Below are 6,178 nucleotides of genomic sequence, written 5' to 3'. Positions count from 1 at the left end.
ATTAACAGGGTGAGGTTTTATGGAGAAGAAATAATGTAGGATCAGAGGGCTGGAAAGCCAATTAGAGAATCCAAGGGTGAAAAGCCAAACCTTGAAGAAAGAAGTGATAATCTTAGTCAGCTAGAGAAAGGATTAGCATGGAGAGGTGATAATAACAGTTTTGTGGCTGAGAAGGGGAAAAAATCTGAACTGAAAAGTGAAGCTCAGAAAAAGGGGGGGAGGAGAAAGATTGGGGGGAAAGTTAGATTGTATTCAGTTTTAATTACTGAATTACTGGGGTGTTCAGAACCCTTTCCTACTTTTCTATCTGCTCAATTCATCATAATTTTCTCGGAAGGAGAGTTTGCAGCTGAGAAGTGGTGCCTCAGATTCAGCCTTTGAGCCTGCAATCATATACTTCAGAGTAAGCCCAATTGAACTCAATGAGTTTTATTTCTGAGTACTCGCGTCCAGGATTGCACTGTATGGCATTTATCTCTGTCCGATTTAAGGACAGCAGGAATCCCATTCTAAGCTCACTTATCTATTTTCCCCTCACTTAATATGTGCATCGAAGCAAGGAAAATGTGGTTTTGTGATTAAAAGTAGGAAGCTTTGTCCCAGAGAGGGTTTTTTGTTCTAATCCTGTCATCTTTTTTAAGGGCTGTGGCAGAGTGGTAGATGCCAGGTTTTGCATGAAGAAAATCGAAGGTTCATTTCTTGGCTCCTTCAGTGCATATAACAAGGCTGAGAGAGTCAACTGTCTGAGGCAATGAAGATCTGTTGCCAGTCAGAGTATGCGTCCTAGATCCAGGTGCATTCAGAATCAGACAGCTTCATGTACAGGTCAGTCTCAATGCGTGAGTTATAAAAACTGTACAGATGTTCATGCTAGGACGTTTGTAAAGATGATAGCTACATCCTCTATTTCAACATACTTTGGTGCACAAGTTGACCTAGAGAAGAAATGTACTCAATATCTACAAGCTAAAAACATAACAGAGCCAGTTGGTTGTCTCTGTGCCCAATCACAGAACCTGCCAATTTTTCCTCAGCCCCACAATTTTGGCGGCGAATTTTCCCCCTCATTAACAGCATTGTCAAACTGTAAATAGCCAGTGTGGTTCAGTTTTTGCATTCTGCTTGTATTCTAATCGATTCACCCATTTGCTTTCCAGAATGTACGGTAGTACCAGCGTTGTGCAATATGTAGATATCTGTGCACAGTGTTGGCGTCTAATTAAAGCCATCTCAAAGGAGGTAGATTTAAAAATGTCTCGTTCCATGTTCTCCAAATTGCCAGTTGCTCCTCCACAAAATAAAATGTCCAGAAGTGGCTTGAAATTAGTACGTTAATTGCTTTTGGATTGTCTACCTGGTGGTGTGGCTCGGTAGGCACTTGTATTGGAAAGATGTTTTGTCTTGCTGAGTTCCACCCATGAAGAGTATGTGGGCGAAATCTTCATTGATTTTTGTTGGGCATCAAGGATTCATAGGACATTGGAAATAACTCTCAGCAATATGCAGGTTTAGGCTCTTAATTAATCAGCACTTCCCCTAGGGCTTCTAGATATAATTGTATATTGTGGTAGTTGAAGACGGGTTGAATTGCACATATCAAGCATTGAATTCATAAACCGTAGTCATAAAGAAGCTGTGCTTCAGTAGCTGGGTTTTATTAAATATAGTAAATATGCTGGAATAGCTGGGACAATGGCTTGATCCAGCACGCTCTTCTTCTGCTTTTAAGTTACAATTATGTTACAAATGTTTTAAAATGTTTTAAATGGTTCTAATTTGGGTTCCTCTGTTTCCTTTTTGTCAGGCTGGTGTTGGTTAAATGTTTAATTGGGGTTGGCGGTTACTTTAATTTGGGTATACAGTGGAACCTTGGGTTGCAAACGTGATCTGTGCGGGAGGCACGTTCACAACCCACAGCGCTGCGTCTGCGCACACCTGGGTCGCGATTCAGCGCTTCTGTGCTTGCGCAAAGTGTGATTTAGCATTTCTGCACATGTGCGAGTGCCGGAACCAAGAGGTAACCCGTTTCAGTACTTCTGGGTTCGGTGCGGTGCGCAACCCAAAAACGCGTAACCTGAAGCGTTTGTAACCTGAGGTACCAATGTAACTGTAAACTGTTGTTACTGTTCTTATTGTTGTTGTTATTGGTTTCTATTGATTTATTGGTTTGTTGCTTGTATAGGATCTTTTGTTTTTAATGTTTGATGTTTGGTTTTTTAAAACAGTGGTACCTCGGCTTTTGAACGTAATCCGTTCTGGAAGATAGTTCGAGTTCCGAAACGTTCAAAAACCAAAAACTCAATACGGAAAACTCAATATGGAAGCCGCGTTTCCTGTTCAACTTTCGAAGCATGTTTGAAAAACGAAGCATTTACTTCCAGGTTTACAGCATTTGAAAGCCAAAATGTTCGTCAACGGAGACATTCGAAAACTGAGGTACCACTGTATATGTTGCAAGCCGCCCAGAGTGTCTGGGGAAACCCAGCCAGATGGGCGGGATTTAAATTAAAATTTATTTATTTATTATTTTTACAAGTGTTAATTCATGGCAACAATATTGGGCACCAGTTGTTCCTGGCAGTGTATTTTTCTTTCCAGACTGATGCCGACTCTGCACATGATCCAGCCAATGTTAAGCGCCTTCAAGCCATTTTGCTTTTCAGTGCCAGAAATTTAAGCACCTGTTTAGCTCTCCAACCATTTGGAGTACTTGTCCAATTGGTACATAGCTCAGATTTGTGGGCACTGAGCTGATGTGTTCCTGATGGTCCAGAGTACATTTTTGAGGCATGGCTTCCAAGTATACCCAAGTTTTGCTTTTTTGCAAAAGCTCATCTTTTAAGAAAGTTAAATACTGGCTAAGAATTTAGATTTTACACAACATGCAACTTTATATGAGCACTCTTTTAAAGATACCATAAAATAATTTGCTTGTCCTTGGTTTGCTTAGTGATAATAATTATTATTTTAATAATAATTTTATTATTTATACTCCTCCTATCTGGCTGGGTTTCCCCAGTCACTCTGTGGGCAGCTTCCAGTGACCAATGCATTCTGTACATTTCATTCAAAACCTGAAAGTAACACTGAAATAGCTTGTCACATAGCAGTAAACCTGTTTCTGGTCTGTGCTATTGGAGATTTTTCCTTCCTGTCTTCTGCATGGTCTTTTCAGTTCTGTACGCTGAAAACTGATGAACCTAAGTTAAACATGCCCATTAATATCAATGGGCTTACTCCAAGTATGATTAACCTTGGATATATCCCAGAGGCTTGAATCTTTTACCTGGAAAAGTGGAGCGAATTGCTTTAATCTCTCTGCTTTCTTACAGGCCGGGCAGGGCAGAATGGAGCACCTCTCCTTTTACTTGACACTTTAATGAAGCATCAGCTGAGAGGACAAAGGGCTTGCCCTGCCTGTAAAATACCTGGAACAGACAAACCTGCAAGCAAGGTTTTCTGGAATCCTGCCATCAAAAACACGATACCCTGGTTCATCAGAGGTCGGAATCTTTAAATTTTATATGCAGTATATGAGGCTTCTGTTGTAGATGGGTCAACCGTAGCATAAAAATAGTTTAAATGAAGCAAAGAAAATGTAATCCATGTGAACTGTACTGGCACTGGGCTGGATATTTTGTCTTATTTTATTATCAGTGCTTTGACTAAACAATTTAGTCTTAGCAATGGTGCAATGCCAATTTTAAATGCCCAGCAGACTTTGGACATGAATGCTCTTCTCGGCCCCAAAGAGAAAAAGCTTAAAACTGCCGTAACCGATGAGTGCCTAGCAAAATTATAAGTAATACATTCTGTTATCCAAAGTGAACTCAGGTTGAAGCTTTGCTTTGGGTAGCAAGGCAGAATATCACTGAATGCCTGTTACCCACACCACTCCTTGTTTGATAAATTTCTCTGTTCCCATCATATTTGCTCTAGTAATCAAAATAATAAAGTTTCCATCTCTCTTCTACTTGGCTGGATCCAATTGGAGTTGCAACATCTGAATCATTAAGTAGTAGCAAAAGTGAAATATGTTTATAAGGCTTTTTTATTATTATTCAGGTATTAACTAATGGATGCACACCATCAAGCCGCATTATCTTATTTCTGCAGCAAATTGTTTAGGGGGGCTAGGGTGCTTCATGCTCAGCTCAGCATTGACGGAATGTAATGCAATTCAGAATAATGAAGAACCTGGAATGGGAAGCAGAGTCACTTAGAAATGTTACGGGAGAAGCAGCAATGCTAATGCGTGGCTTTTTCATTTGCTTCCGAAAGGCAGCTGAGGGAGGATATATCCTGATGCGGCTCTATTAATGTAGAACATTTTCTCTTGATCTGTAACTACTTCTTAAAAATAGAAAAAGGCAAAATGGAAACTTCAACAGTTATCGCAGAACACAAAGAGCCTCCATTCATCTTTTGATAGAAGTAATGAGCAGCAGGCAGCCGTTAGTCATCCGCTGCAGATTTCCAGTGGAGAGACTCTGATAATTTGATTGCTCATTTTGAAATAGAATTTCTCCCTCTGTCCCTGGAAGGTTTTTCTTTTCTGTGGCAGCTTTGATAGGTAGTTGGTTTCACAGGAAGGAAATGAATAATGACTCACAGAAGCCTCCTTGTCAGGCTTGCCATGTTTCCAGTCTCCCCTATAGTCATCCAGAGAATTAGAAGCCCAAACCTGCATACCTGCAGGACACTAAGAAAGCAAAGAAGAAGGAGCTCAATGTGCTCCACCTGAGTTACTTTCAGGCCTCGGAGTGGGGGTGGTTGGTCTCTAGTTTGTAGTAACAGATGTAGCCTCAAGAAGCTGCATAAGCCAGAAATGTGAAACACCCCAATGTTGTTGGCCTTACCCAAACTCCTCTGACTTCCCTTAAAACTACAGTGGTACCTTGGTTCTCAAACTTAATCTGTTCCAGAAGTCCATTCCAAAACCAAAGTGTTCCAAAACCAAGGTGCACTTTCCCATAGAAAGTAATGCACAACGGATTAATCCATTCCAGACTTTTAAAAACAAGCCCTAAAACAGCAATTTAACATGAATTTTACTATCTAACGAGACCATTGATCCATAAAATGAAAGCAATAGTCAATGTACTGTACTATAAAATAAATAAGACAGTATTGTAGATGATAAAAAATAAAATTAATTCTTTTTCTTACCTGCACTGATGATTGTCATTGTTTGGATATGGGGCTTTTATCCACTTCTGCAGTCACACAATCCATCAATCAATCAATCAATCAATCAATCAATCAGTAGCTGAACTGGGTTCCACACAATCACAAAAACAAATTAACCAGAAAAGCAAAAAATGCAAAATAAATAGCAAAAACAAAAGCCCCAAACTTAATACGTTCCAGAACTTCTGAAATGTTCGAAAACCAAGGTGTGGCATCTGATTGGTGCAGTTGCCCCAGAAACAATAGCCAACAGCCGCATCGGATGTTCGGCTTCCAAAAATTGTTCAAAAACTAGAACACTTACTTCCAAGTTTTCTGCTTTTGGGAACCAAGGCGTTTGAAAGTCAAGGTGCCACTGTACTCAAAAGCTTTTCCTAAGCAGGAAGCTCAAAACTCACCTCTTCCCAAATCCCACTTTGAGTAACATTTTAGTGGCAATCTACAGCAGCATAACATAGTTGCTCGCATGACTGAAACATTGAAACTCCCTTGAGCATGTTTCTAAAGGTATTTATATTTTTTGTTTCAGGTCAAATTTAGTAGCAACTATGAAGGCCACTGTCATCACTTCCGACCATCCCTTACATAGATACTTGGTCAGGAAAAGAGCAGTAACTTTGTGGTCAAACCCATGTCCCAGATTCCATCTCTCTTGTACATCTTATCAGGAAGAATCTTTGCTCTTTTAAAAAAATATTTGCTTGTATTTAATGTTTCTCTGTTTAAGTTGTTTTGTGTTCACCTTTCTGAAATAACACCATGGTCATCATCACAGATGACCTCCACTCCACCTCCTTTTAGATCTCCACTCCACCTCCTTTTAGACAAACCAACAAGTGTTTGTTTAGATCTGCAAACATACCTGGTTTATGGTGACCAGTTACACATTGCCGAGAGACCATCCTGCATAAAATTTGCATATAGTAATTTATATGCCTGTCTAAATTTTTGCCTACAGTTAACTCACATTGTATTTTATACATCCCAC

At 39.8% G+C, this 6,178-nt stretch overlaps 1 long non-coding RNA gene across 1 annotated transcript; it reads left to right on the top strand.

The window, feature by feature from the left end:
• The first annotated feature begins 669 nt into the window (after window positions 1–669).
• LOC308482169 lies at window positions 670–5,901 on the top strand. Its single transcript, XR_013989111.1, has 3 exons — window positions 670–825; window positions 3,333–3,503; window positions 5,720–5,901. It is a non-coding gene; the product is annotated as an uncharacterized lncRNA (long non-coding RNA).
• Window positions 5,902–6,178: the final 277 nt, after the last annotated feature.

The sequence above is a fragment of the Podarcis pityusensis genome, assembly GCF_964106645.2.
Source record: "Podarcis pityusensis genome assembly, chromosome: 7".
NCBI lineage: Eukaryota > Metazoa > Chordata > Lepidosauria > Squamata > Lacertidae > Podarcis > Podarcis pityusensis.
This window is presented reverse-complemented; position numbering and strand designations above follow the sequence as displayed.